This window comes from Lagopus leucura, unplaced genomic scaffold, assembly GCF_019238085.1.
Source record: "Lagopus leucura isolate 7727_CA_CO unplaced genomic scaffold, USGS_WTPT01 Super-Scaffold_100029, whole genome shotgun sequence".
Taxonomy (NCBI): Eukaryota; Metazoa; Chordata; class Aves; order Galliformes; family Phasianidae; genus Lagopus; species Lagopus leucura.
This window is the reverse complement of record NW_024962280.1, coordinates 6,553,412-6,568,651: the sequence shown is the minus strand read 5'-3', so window position 1 is coordinate 6,568,651 and position 15,240 is coordinate 6,553,412.

The window sequence follows — 15,240 nt, the reverse complement described above, 5'->3', positions numbered from 1 at the left end:
TTGAAGGGAAAAGATAATAGTGTTCAAAACAGAACTTTGCTAAAATTTCATTCTCTTTTAGCTTGGACACTGGCAGATGGTAAAGAACATTAAAGAAGTAAAAAAAAGACCTTTGGAAAAAGTTCATCTTACCCATAAGCAAGATCATCACCTAAAGCAGCATCATATCCTTCTAACATATCCTTTGTCCTAAGATAAAATCAGGTAAATATCCCTATGCAAAATTTCTGTGCCTAGACAGCACCAAAACAACACCAGTGTCTGTGACACAATAATAAAGAGATCTAGAGTTAAATTTGTTCGGCACACTCTTTCTTCCTAAGTGTATTAGCAACATTAGCTTACAGAATTTGGTGATGATTAACACAGCTCTGGAGAGGCCAACGCTTAAATGATTTAAGATAAGGGCCTGAACAAATGCTCACAATGCCTGAGGCTCAAATCCTGACACAGAAATGCATACCCATACATATGCTTAATGTTTCTCCACATCAAATATTACACAAGATATTTTTTCCTCATAACAATGCCTCTAGTAAGGTTCAGCTCAAAAAACCCAAAATAGAATACATAAAGATCCCTTATTCAGCCATCTTCCCCTATCAGCTGTTAAAAAATGGTTATATTTCTGAAGTCTTTGCTGGAATCATATCCATCCAACCAAGAAATAGAATGCCAATGCCACATCCTTAAAGGCAGCAAACCGCACAGAAGCAGAGTATTCAAAACACATCTGTAATCCTTCAGTAGGCTGAAACATGTTTACATGAGAACCCGTTCAATAACTGAAGAAAAAGCCTGAAATTGAAAATCAAGGACTGTTCACACATGATTTCTCAACAGGAAGAAGGGAGTGAATGCTCAACCCATCCCTCCTGCCATTTATAATGCAGAGATTCATTCTTTACATCAAGTACTCACTAGAGAAAAAGGCTTGTACTCCAACTTCTTATTGTTTTAAGCACATTTTCTTTTCTTTCTTTCGAAGATTTATTTTAGCTTAATGGCTATGTGAGTGGCAATGCCAAGCAAAGATACTATTCATGATCTGCAGTCCAGCACCAGTAGTATTAGTAGCATTGGTTAGTATTAGATCACAGTTAATCACGAGTTTCTAGCAAGGATGCAAATAGGGACCAGTGTCTCTATCACAATTAACGTGATGGAAAAGAACATGATGTTCAGCAGAGGAGGCAGAGCCTGCCTGCACCAGGTACACAAGGAGTGAGTAGTTTTATATATCAGCAATAAGATGCACTGAGCATGGATCTGTCAGAGCATTTGTGTGATTGCTTGTGCCAGATGATGTGCACCATCACAAAGAGTTTACAGCCGAAATGAACCACAAGGAATGAAAACAAATTGGGAACAAGTGGCTGTTTCTCTGTTAGAATTTTACATGTGAAAAAAACAAACCGATATAGATACATCAACACAGTGAAATTGCCAGAGAGCCCAATTTAAAATCTATCTCATTTGTGGCCTTCTGACATAACGTGCTTGGAGCACATATTTCTTCAGAATCCTTATTTCTATAGCCAGATTCCATGGTAAAATCTTCAAAGCCATCCTCTCCAATTCCAACACTAATCATGTAAGAACTGCTCTTCTCAAAACAAAGGCAAACATTCAAAACTCCAACAGAAATCTAAAGGTCAGGCATTTACATTTCCCCTACTTGGTACCTTTTCCAGTTTAAAAAAAAAAAAAAAAAAAAAAGGTCATGCAGCCATGCATCTATTCAGCACGTTCCTCATTATTCTAACATTTTTTACCCTTTAGAACATAGAGGGTGACATATCCTCTGTTAATGAGAATGCTGCTAGAAACCAGTTATTAAACAGATTAAATTTACTCTTAATATCTTAGTATAGAAGTAAATTGCTTATAATTTTGAAGTGATTGTCTTGCATAACACTGAGTGCAACATTCTCTCTGTGGAAGCACACTAATGAGCCATGTCTCCTCCACACAAGAGCATTGCTCATACGTATCAATTTCAAAACGTGTCACAGACCGGGCCATCCGCCTCCCAGCAAAAACTAATCAAACCACATTAAAAGTAGAGATTAGTAACAGATTATAACACTGCAGGAAAGTGCAATTAGTTTCTGCCACAAACCACAGCTGTTATACCATCAGCAATATTCATAAAATTGATTATGAACAATTTCAGAGGGAATCCTGTGGGAAGTTCCACCTTGACAGAGCTGTTTTGGCCACTTCCTCAGCTGCACACTCTGCAGCCACGTGCTGCATTTTGGAAAAAAGGAGGAACTCTTTGGAAGTTCAAAAGGACCAAAGCTCGCTCGCTCTCTGGCAAAAGAGATTCAATAACTTCTTTGATGAAGGAAACTCTTGATGAAGCCAGAGGATACATTGATGTCTTGTAGGAAGCATTTCCAATGGCTTAATTCCAGCCCCATGCTGTGGCGTCCTTTTCTTCCTCCATAGAACTAACACAAAGACTGAATCACAGCATTAGCTGGCAAATAATAGCTAAGTGAAGCGGGGTTAGACAGGACAATGGTAAAGAAGATGATTTACACTCCTCTTGCTTACACACAGAGCCTTCCTCCAGGAATGGCCAGCAAAAGGCAAGTCACCTGCTGGACCCAAACCCACACCAGCCCATTGGTAACAGAGCAGTGAGCTCAAGGAGACTGTCAGGCAACAGCACAGATCTCAGCTGGACTCACCAACAGAGGAGCTGTATTCAGCTGTCAGCAATTCCACCTTCAATGCTTCTATCAACAGTTAGACCCATATCCTGCCTCTTCATGGATGCAGAAGTTGACCCACAATTGCCTGAAGGAGGATGTAGGATTGTATGTACTTTAAGCTGATTTAAAAAATAATGCAACACAAGTACAACTCCTTTTTTTTTTTTTTTTCTGTCAAAAATGCATTGGACACTTGGGAGCTAGGAGCTCAAAGGAGGGCATACTGAAAGTTGCAAAGACAGAATTAGGAGGCACGAGGCACCTGGCCTTCCTCAGGAAGCAGCAGACTCCCAGGAGAGGCCTCATAACACCTGAGTGCTTTGGAAAGAGCTTGCTGAATTCACAACATGGATGAGGCCAAACGGCTGTGCAATGTGATGTGCCAAGAGACCTAATTAGCTTCAGAAGGTCCATAGACACAGACAGGAGGAAAATAAAGCTCTCTACATTATTGAACCCTGCTCCAAAATTAACTTTAATCTTTGTCAATAAACTGCCCTCTAGGAAAAAAAACATTCCTAGCGTAGATTTTCAGCTTCAGGATATTTTTCAGCTGCTTGATACCGTGATAAACAGCTGCTCCCTGTCACAGCACACATACTGTGCACTGAGAGCTGGAAATCCATTCTAAGAAGAGGCCAGTATAGCATAAAACCAAACAGGCTACTCTCTAGGCTGATCAGTGCTCTGGACATTAATAATTTCATTCCAGTTTTTACTCTTTAATGTTTGATTATGTGATATATCTTTGTTCTCAAAAATAACTGGGGATACTTGACAAATGCGGTGGGTAAAATAACAAGGCAGAATGAAGCCTACCAAATTCTGGAAACAACACAGCTTTTCAGCTGAATTGTCAAACAGACCTACACCCAGTGCATGTTTAGAGCAGCTCTGTGCATAACCTGACTAATGGCAAGTGAGTGTGTGTTGTTGAAATACAATCATACAATAGTTAAAGCTCTAGAACTCCCACATTCATGTCTCTGCAGCTTCTGAATCTTCTTCATGGCTTCCTTAAAATAAGATTCCACTGCGGAGAAATGAAATGTTTCACTTCACTGAGTCTTTTTACTAATTTGAGCTAGAAAAGAAGTTCATTATGCAAGGTAGATCACACATGTTTAAAAGCTTAAATCTCTAGATTACAACTTAACAGAGAATGTGTAAAGTTCAGCTAAAATATCCCTCCAAAACAAGCAAATGGGAAAAACCACCACTGTGCCTCAGAACACAAAAATGCCCATTGGCAGACAGCAGCTGGGGTATTTTCTAAGTGCACTGCATGAAGATGCGGAGCTATAGGATCACACAGGTCACACGTATACAACATACTTCTGGAGCTTAAGACAAAACCTTCACTGTTTATTACCAATTTTAACTTTATACCTCCAGCTCATTTCCACTAACAGCTAAAGTCTGGATGCAGAGCTGGTTCAGAGTTTTCTCAAGTCACAACAAAGCTTCAGTTGAAAATCAGCTTATGCTACAATGTGCAAAGATTTCTCCAATCATTAATATTTTGGGATGACCCTGAACAGATGCCATCCATCCTTTGTAATCACCCTTTTTGTGAAAAGCTCTAGGGAACTGGCCACTACTGCCACTACTGCACCTAGTTGCATGTGTCTTGTGAGACTATCAAAATGATGATATACCTTGCTGAAGACACAATTAGAAAAAGAATCACTGCAAAAAGTAACACGAAGACTGGGAGTTAAAATACAGGCTGTACTAATGGATGTTGATAATCCACCTGCTGTCATAACATTATTAAAAACATTACTGTGAAACAGATCTATTTCACCTGCCCTCAAAACCACAAGTTGCAGGTGTAAGCTGGCACCATGAAAGCAACATGCCTGCTGCTATTCCAAGTGGCTGTGAGATGAGAGGAAGGAAAACTTGAGAGGAAGTTTTCCAAAATCCACAGATCTTAATCATTATGCATAAATACTGAAAGTGCACCATGATGAATTATCATTATGAAGGCACAGATACTGAGCTCCACTCGGTGAAGCCCTTGATTGCTCCCATGCATTTTAAGCTATGCCCCAATTTCTATGGCAAACTCCTCAGAAAGCTTAGGCTGTCAAATCCAAGGGAAATAACTGATTCCTACCCCCTCTGAGCCTTTAACCACCATAACACACAAGAAATACAGAAATAAATCTGCACTATGCATGTGAGCACAGAAGTAGAGGAACTTTCAGTGCTGAGTACATGCTTTTAATCTCACTTCATCATGTCTAATACCTCTCCCTCCTATAAACTCTTGGCTGAGCTCATCCCACAGCACACTTTGTGAGGGCTGACGATCTCATCAGTCTTCTCTTTTGCTTCTGACATATCTCATTATCTGCGTTCTCCCTTCCTCTGTCTGAACCTCAGCAGTTTTCACCTCAACAGCTGTCTCTGTTCTCTAGAAACAAGTATTTATAAGAAAACTTAATCCCTGATTTGGAACAGCAGGTTGCTGTGAAACTGAAAACAGGACCGTGACTTCTGTCAATATCTATTAAATACATATGCAAAGTAAAACTGATACAGAGTACTTACAACCCAGGTTTCCCATGGCTCTCCTGCAGCTGGGCACACTAGTGAGGGATGACTTCACGCTCTCTCATTTTTAAATATTCATGACGCTTCATGATTATAATTCCTGATCATTCACACAATATATTCATGAGCATCATTCGCTGCTTGGAACTACACTTAGGTCACATTAGAAATTACAATTCAGACATTGTTTTGTACTGGATAAACAGGAATTGTATGCAAATTTTTAATGTTTATTTTTAAAGGATTCTTAATGTTTTTGACTAAGTTGGGAATACAACTGATTACAACAAGAGAAGGAGGACTTATTTTGGTAAATATAATTCCTGCTTACAGGATTTGCTGAGTACCCCTTATAGCTGGAGAGGGCAATGAGATTGTGAGCATTTACCATCTTACAGGGTCAGACCATCACTACTGCCTCAATTCCACCAGGTTAATGCTCTAAGGGCAGATAACGAATGCTGGCCTATGGCACAGCCCCAACTATTAATAGAGCATTATATTTAGTATCTAGTTGTGTGAGATTTTGGTTTTATACATGTTCAGATAGATGGATGTACTGATGTTAGACAAGCTTTCATCTTTCACGTGTACCTACAACCAGAACATGGGATATATTTTCTGTATTTATTATTGCATTACTCAGACCTTGATGAAAGTAGAGGAGATATGCAAAACTATCTATTCCTACTGTGAACTACCAACAGACTGGTTTGAGGAAATAGTTGCAGAACACACTGTACTCAGGTTCTCACAGACTTGCAACATAGCAACACCAACAAAGATAGGCAGCAGTGTAAAACCTTACAATAGGAGAATTTGTTGCATTTTAACCTGGCTTGCTAATTGCTGGCTCTACACCACAAAAGCTAGCAACTGTTGGGGACTTCCATAAGCCGAAATGGTATTGTAATTTTTCAATACCTTGTTTCATAGCTTAGATTTCCAGCAACATAGAAGGAAAACAGAGTGGGTTTTTGTTGCCCTTTGTTCACTTCAATCACTTTATGTACAAATGAAGTAAAATTTCAATTTCTTGTAGTAATAATGGCTGCAGTTTAAGTACAGTTTCATCCTTTATTTCACATTACTAACCAAAACGTTTTCCCTTGCTAGTGGTGAGGGATGGCTGTGCTTCCTATTTACCCCTCGTGCCACATTCCCTTTTCTCTTTCAACCTACCTATCACGGGGATGCATTTTTCACAAGTATGCTCCTATATGGCCTCTGGCTTTGGTTCACAATTCTGAACCACTTTTAATTGAATTTTCTACTGCAGAAGAGTTTCCTCGCATCCATCCACACAGCAGGATGCCAGGAAAAAAAAACCCAAACATCAAGCTCTCAGGAGCTGCTCTGCTCTACTGCAGAGCCAACAGGCGCCTTGTAAAGCTTCCTGCTGACTGCTAAGCCTCGCCATCAAATTCAGAGATTCCTTTACATCTCTCTGCTCCCACTGCTTTTATTCCTCTTGCTGCTGACATCAGGTAGTTCTTACAAAATGCACAATCAAGAAGAGAGATAAGCTTTGAAACCTTGTTTTTCTCTTTTGCGTTTCATCCCTGAAAACAGTGAAACCAACCCCAAAAATAAGTGTAAAGTAGAAAGCCCAAACAAAAAACCAACCACTTTTGATTGAACCTATGTAAGTTCACTTTAAATGCCCACATTTCTTTTTCACTGAAAAGGATTGACTGATATGACTGACGGCTGCATGCAACTTCTGCAAATGTTCAGATGAACATAATTTTGTGCAGAAATGTAACAGCTACAGATCAGCACACATCGAGTGAATGCACATTCAGGGTGTAAGTTTGGATAGGGGCAGGTCTCCATTGCCATTTCATTTTAAGACACCCCTATTTATTAACACTATGAATTAAGGTATAAAGCCCAGCACAGAATTTCATAACTTATGTCACTGAACCACAATCTGGGACCCAGAAAATAAGTTTTCTCAATAAAATCTTCTCTCCCAAGGAGACTAACACAGCTTGGTGCTGCTTTGTTCAAGTTTTATGAAAAGAGAAAAAGCATTAGAAACATCAGCACTGCGTTCAAGGCACAGGTAATCCTTCAGGGTGCATTTGCCTGCTCCCTAGTGAGCCTCACAGTGACAGATACAATAACCCCACAACAGCTGCTGTGTGAGTTTGTCAACAAAAGCTTTGTCACATGATTCATGTGCCACCAAGCAAACTTCCATACTTGTTTTAACATCAAAACTGTGTCACGGAAACATTTAGAAGATGAATCAGTAAGAGAATCTTTTTATAGATCCCTAACAGTGGGAAGCCTGCTGGTTCTGAAACGCAGTTGTCCTGCTAGGAGAGAACAAAAATGCAGAGCTCAAGTCAAGACAAAGTTTCTTAGTTGATGTACCACTGAGGGAAAGAAGAATTAACTATGCAAAGACAAGGCTTATTTACCCAGCAAGAAAGAAATAAGCCTCTTGAGGATTTTTTTTTTTTTTTAACAATTTTTGACCTTTGTTTTCAAGTGATTTTCTGTGCAAAACTGTCACGCTCTTATTTAAGAATAAAACTGAAAATGAAGGAACACAGGTTCACACGAATGTCCAGTCCCCTACAGTAATATGCCACCATCTTCTCTGTAGGCAGATAACCACCTTAAAAATAATTTTTCCCCACTGCTGAGCATAGGGCCAGAAGTTCTACTTGGGAACAGCTTTATTCAGAGCATTCTGTAAGGTGCTCTATCTTTCAGTCCATACAGATGTCCTTTTCTAAATAATATTAAATCAAACTATAAGTCAGGAGAAATGCCAACATTGAACAATAGCTGCTGCACTGTAATCTGTGTTCATAAGAAATCACAGCTGTGCTTTGTTGGTCTGCAGTGCAATTCTAACTTGCTGGTTTCAATAAGAGTGTTTCACAGGCTGATTGGTTCTAGGTATGATATTCAGCATAGCAGGACAGTGGGCAACATACATCAGGCCAAGCCTCAAAAAGTGCAACAGAAATTTCTAATGTTAGTTCTGATACCATTTCTGACTCACTGAGCACACGGTTCTCAGAGGACAAATTTCTAAGTGTTGATATATTTACAGAAGAGTAAAAATGAGGGCCAAAGAATCGACTTACATTACTGTTTTACAGTAGGATGTATGCAAATACATGTTTTACTAGGAGGATGTATACAAATCATAGCATGAAACAGATAGCAAGTGATAATTTGAAGTAGAACACCATTATGACAAGAGGCTTCTGGGACCTTTAGGGTTCCACTACAAAAAGGCAGAAAGTGGCAAGAAAATAAAAAGAGGAAGGTCAGCAGAGAATTCTAAGGCCAATGATAACAGACAAAGAACAGAAATGTACATTCATGAAATTCTCTCTGCACAACATCACACGTAGCTTGAAGCGTGAACCTGGGAGAAGAAAGGTAACACCTCTGCAACTTCCCAGCAGGTCTAGCAGTGTCACTTGAGCAGGTCGCTGAAGTCACTGGGTGTAGCAGCATTCTGCACCACTAAAGAGAAGTGACAAAGCAAACTGCAAAATGGCTTCTGTGGGTGCATGGCATGAGCAGGCAGTAATCCAGTCTCTCAGCTTCTTCTTTCTCTGAGCAAAGGGGACAGCTAGACAGCAAACCTTCTCTCACTCAGGGACAGCATTAGAGAGGTGAGAATTACAAATTTCATGAATTTATATTTTTTCATTATAAATGAATGTATATTTGAGGGTCATACCTGTGAGATACAAGTGATGTACAAAACAAAGCTTTTTTGGTAGCTGTTATGTACGTGGTTAACTAAGGTGAGCACATGCAGTCTTACAACTCTAAAAGACAGGAATTACAGGGCATTACTGCATCACATGGTGCATGCAACCCCCAAATGTAAAGCTACTTGCTTAATGCTACAGAAAAATCCTACCGACAACCCTTGCCAAGTTCTCCTTTTCTTAGCTTCTACAGTATTTGTAAAAACTGAAAACCATCCATGATTTACTGAAGCCTGTAATACTTCTCATTAGATTATAATAACTGGCTTGAAATCGTGAAAGCCAGGCTAAAGATGTCAGGCGTGGTAATAGCAACTCCGATGTGGGCAGCTATGAGACAAACAAGGCCGGGTTTTGTTCTTGACCTTTCTCTTGTGGACAGAAAGCTAATTGTGCACGTAGCCTTTGCTTTACAAATCAACAAGGAAACTTCATACTGGCATTCCACATCGCAGCACAAGACACACATACTGCTCATATTCATTGCCTGTACTTCAGATCCACGCTTACCCTCAAAAAGCTCACTTCCGCACACAGTCAATGCCTTGTATCTAGTAACAACTCATTTCAGGCTACCTGCATGTATTCCTCTACTTGTGAGAGAAAAGAGGTGTGAAAGAAAGAGTTTTTTTTCAGGATAACACAGTAATATTTGAAAGGAAATGGTCCTTCGTATAATACAAAACAAGAACAAGTTCTTGGTCCACCTTAGCTAAACTGTCCTTAATCACTGCCACTGTAACCGACCCAACAAATTTACTCTATTAATGAAATGAGACAAAATGTGTGAAAAACTGAAGTGTGGTTGATGAGAGGACATTTCAGTTCGGAAAGGAAAGTGCGAAAATAGCTCCAAGCTCTCCTTTTCACTTCACTGAACACAAATCAACTGTTTGAGTTTATTGGCTGCTAATGATTCCAAGGGCACTTTATGTTAAGGTGTGAAAAGGAAGGGGAACGGAAAATCCTGACCATGCTGCGTACATTCGGCTCAGCCTTCACAGCTCAGCCACAGCTTGGCAGGGTTTCAAATAAGGCAGCTCCTTTGTGGAGCCAGACAACACCCCCGTGCACAGGGAAACGCTGCTGTGTTCTCATTCTGCCAGGCATTCTGCAGGAGTACACAGCGCCTGTCCTTCCTCTGACAACACGGAGCTACGCCACGCCAATACCACAGGCTGCCTCACTCCTGGAAGTCCTCATTCCCTCATCTGTGCCTGATGCTCTCTGGCACAGGTCCCTCAGGACCATCACACACATTTCTCAGTCTTCTTTGCTCATGGGCATCTAAGAGAAGGAATGATTTGATTCACATTTTACAAACATGCAGGTTTAGTTTCTAAGAGCTTGAGATTTTGGCACGTTTGGTATGTTATCCCACCTCCCTCAGTTACTCCATTGGAGCAAATTCTGGGTTGAAGCACATGCCATTGGGCCTCTCACTGCTATCACCATCTGTGACAGCTTCTTTTTTTCTCAATTATGCTCATTCTATCCGGGCTAAAAAAAATCTTCCACTCCTTGCCAGTCTAAGCATATGCCTATATGTTTGTTTTTGAAGCAACTGTTGCTGATCCAACTTGACAGTGCCATCTTTCATGTTATTTCACCAGGGTCCCGTTAACGTGAAATGCTGTAAACTTATGTCAAGAGTCACGTTTGGATCAAGCCTCCCTTATTTATAAGGCTTTCAAAGTGAAATAAAGCAGCAAAGCATTTCAGTGAACACAAAGTTCACAGTGCTGCCTGACAGACTGATATTAGCAGTGCCAATAGAAAAGCTATTTTCTGTCTAAACCCACCAGGAGACCAGTGACTTACTGCTGGACAGCAAATTTACTGTTTCTTTTCCCCTGCTGGCTCAGCTGCACCCTTCTGAGCAGAACACAAAGCCAAGAAACACAGAGATACCTCCTATTTGTAACATCCTATCTTATCCTCCTCACCCCACCTACCTCCCCATCAAGGGAAGCTGCTAGATGCACCTCCCATGTTTTTGTCAGCTACATCCTGGCTATAGCACAAATAGCAAACACAAGCAAGCTGCTTTCCCTTATTACCTCTCATAACAAAACATTTATTGAGGCAGTCTGCAAGTACCTTCATGGCACTCACTCATCATTGCTCTTTAACTTAAGATTTATTTTAATGTTCAAGAACTGCTCATTCTAAATGAGTGTGTTCTTCTGGAAGGGCATACAAGCACGTATAGCACTGGGCTACAAGATTAATACAGATCTTTTTTTCTTAATAGAACCTCTAAGGAGAAATAACTCTGACAACAGCTGTCACTCTGCTGTCAGACAGCTTAACCTCTGCAGCCAGAAGGCATCGTGCCCTGAGCTGTGGGGAAGATTTAGTACCATTTCTACCCCTAGAAAGCATTAAAGTGTCACAACAAGCATAACTGATGATTTAATAATTTTTGCACCTGCAATCCTAATTAGGAAGTTTTGAGAATCCAGAACCTTTCTGTAAAGAAATTTACCATTACCAGCTTCTTTTTATTGCCAGCTTACAGAATTCTGAAAACATATCTAAACATCAAGAAACTACTTTTTTCCTTAATAGATGATTGTTTCTATATAGAAATAAATAAGAGAGGTAACACGACAAATATTACTTTTAACTGCATTACATTAACTTGATACAGGAGAAGATGAGCACCTGTTTAAACAAAGTGCATCTGTATTAGCGATGTGCTTGCTGTAAGAGATGTAGATATTGCCTTTGGGTCCTTGCAGCACAGACCCAGCATTAAACACTGTCATTGGAGTCAAATCCACAGAAGCCAAGAATACTACAAAAGAGTATTTTTATACAAATGCCATGGATGTGGCCCATTATGCTAAAATTGGTATAGATTGGTGAATGAGTCTTTAACTGCCCAAGACACAGCAGAACTTCTGATTAGGTTCTAATTACTTTTTTGTGCCTCAGTTTTTTTTTTCATTTTCGTAATTAAATTCCTGCAGCATTAGCAAAATTCCTTCTCCACAGTAGTTGTACACACCAAAGAATTAAGAATATTTTCAGACTATGCTCATAATACCTCAACATCAAGAACTTGCTTCCTGAAGGTTTCTAGACTGTGTGATAAACGAAGAGCTCAATGAAGGGATAGTAGCATAATCTCCTCCAAATGGGCTTATACGATGCTGCTAAGGCTGCTTTTGCAGCATTAACATACTTCAGATGAGATCATCCCAGGGCAGAAACTGTGCACAGAGGCCATCACCAGGTCAGGGACATTAAGTTATTCTGCAGTCACACCATTATTCCACTGCCTCTTCTACTACTGCTATTGTCTGATAAATGGCAATCTGCTATTTTTAGGGAAGAAAAATAAAGGCGTAAACATATCCTACTACACTGTATTAAAAATAGAGCCTTATTCTCACCAGTAAGTACACTAAGACTCAGAAGCCTTTGTTACCAAGAACACACAGCACAAGAGACATAGAATAAAGAATCTGGGGTCAAGGATATAGCCCAAGGCTTCTTTATGACCAAAGCGCTGTAACAGCTCTACTTTAGTTTCCATTTGTTGTAGAAAGGACTCAAATCTTTAAGTTCTGGCAGAAAAATGACATCATAAATTCGAGGGTACCAAATGTTTCTGTTATGGAGGAAATCAAACATTTATTTTACAGAAAATGTTAAATGTATCCTGGCAGCATTCAGAATGTTGGCTGGTGAGAACACAGTTATTGTAAGAAATTAAATTTTAAAAACAAAATAAATTCAATCATAACCACCCCGACCTATTGATTTCAAACCCATCACTCAGCAAGATGTGTTCTTATTAGTTCATATGTGCAAGAGTAACCACGGGTCTGATGGGAAAGTAACTTCAAAAGAAATCCAGATCATACTCTTCTGTCTGTTTAACAAAGAGCCAAAGATAAAGCAGAAATGCTAAGCAGAATTAAATCTTCTCCTATAACACATGTCACTGTATAAAAGAGTTAAAGTGAAAGCGTGGATTTTGATCCCATAACATTTACCCCAGCTTTACAGAACTCAAATCCTGAGATTTTCACCCTAATCTTCAATAAGAGTTAATACTGATGAGAATACATTACCAACCATCTTCTGTGTCCAAGCTGTCTCTTTGTAACCAAAATCAGAATCCAAATAACAGTTATTTTAGAAGTAACACTTGTTTAAAATAGTTCTGAAATGAGGCACCTAGCAAGAGACATCTGCCAAGTCATTCATTGAACATCTTAATATTCAAAACAGAGTGCAGAATTTTACCTGAATCTCAAAGCAACAGGGCATCAGACCAGTTGCCCTCATTCAACATCAATTTTACCTTTCCTAAATAATAATACCTTTTCTCAAGGTTTTCAGAGGATAATCATCCCTACAGCAGCATTAAGTAACAGCCTTTTTTTGTTCCTCCCCCCGCCCCCTTCCCCCATCTGGTAACATAAAACCCAAAGGAAACAACAGAAAACCCTCATGTCCAGCAGTTTTGATTAAAATTTGTTATACTCTCTACAGGTTTGCCAGATCTTTTCTATGCAGAAAACCTCAGTTTCAGGATTTAAATGATCTTAAGTCTCTCATGGAATTGTAACTACCGGATATGATCGGATTAGTATGCATGCAGAGCCTTCTTTAAGTTCTGTAAGAGAGACTTTTTTCTTTTATTTTGCATTGCTTTGCCTCTTCTTCTCATTCTAAATGTCTGCCAAGTCTCTGTTCAAGCTACAGAAATCACACACAAAAAAGAGTGGGCAAGTGGGACTCAATTCTGTTTTCAGTTATCCAGGTGTGCAGCTATAGAATGAATGGCTTCGTAATGATACCCAACTGGAGGAAGAGTAAAGTGCTTCAGCTTGCAAACACTTGGAAAATATACATTTCTTCTATTTTCCAGTAAGACCAAGCGAAGATGACATCATTTTAACACTGGAGTCTGTATCATTAAAAAAAAATAAACACACACATAAAAAACCACCTCAAACTTGTATCATATTCTAGGCACGGTTCTGGTTATCTGCTGTGCCTACACACTATTTGGAAACAGAAAGCACCCTGCAGACTTACCTCTCCCCAGTGATCATCCCTCTTTATTCTCTGCAAAAGCTAGTTTGAGATTGAAGACAGAAAGCTACAAGGTACTTAGAGATAACATTTTATGCTTCTGCTTTATTAATTGCTAAACTTTTGCTTGTCAAAACATCCTATGTGAGAATACAGGAACCCTTCAAAAGAAATACAACAACAGAGTTTAAAAGTGCAGAACTGCAAAAACACATCCAAGCAAAATCTGTTCTAATCAAGGTTCCCAACATCTCTAAACATCTGCAACACAAAGAAATTAGTGTTCATCTCAAGCTTTGGAGCTCAAGGCATTGCCTGAGGCTAAATGAAAACACCTATCAGTTACACTGAGGGCTACCCTACCGCTACATCCAACTTGTTTTTAACCTATAAAGCATTTTATATAAAACAGGCTCAGAAACAGCTGTCTCGTAATCAACAATTTGTTCAGACTAATGTTCTATATTCTGAATTTCCTACAAAGACAATTTTTCACTCCTGGTCTTTGATAAACCTCCAATTTTTCCAACTGAAAATTACCAGCTCTCAGATATTTTTTCCTAAAAAAATAAAATTAAAAAGCACAAGTTATTGTTTTTTGAACTACTGTTGTTAGTCACGTCATTCGCTCCTGTCTAGGAGCATTCGTGCTCTGTCTAGCTGTCGCATTACATCTTGAAGAGCATTAACAGTAACACAGAAGTTCTCCATCTATAGATCACTTCTTGTAGCCCAAACTCATTTCAACTGAATTAAACAGATGAGTCATTATTCTGGATTAACACCCTCGGTGTTGGGGGCAGGGCAGGCTGTCAAAGAACTGAAACAATTCTGATTTCTACCCCTTAAAACTCAACAAAGCAATTCTTACAGAGAAAAATATGTAAAAGCTATGTAGTTCTTAAATAGCTTTCAAATCAAATACCAAAATATTTACTGGCTGTTTCAAGGCAAAAAATTAACAACTTTTTTTTTAGTAATGATCCCACTTCTAGCCCTCTAGTTACTCAGAAAGTAAACTGCTTCAGCAGTAATATTTCCTGTCTCAAAGGAGGAAAGCACAGACTGACAGTGCAGCCTTTAATCTAAGCTCGTGCTGTAGGCTGTTAGCCCACGTTCTCTGAGCACTGTAGGAGATAATGCCACTCACA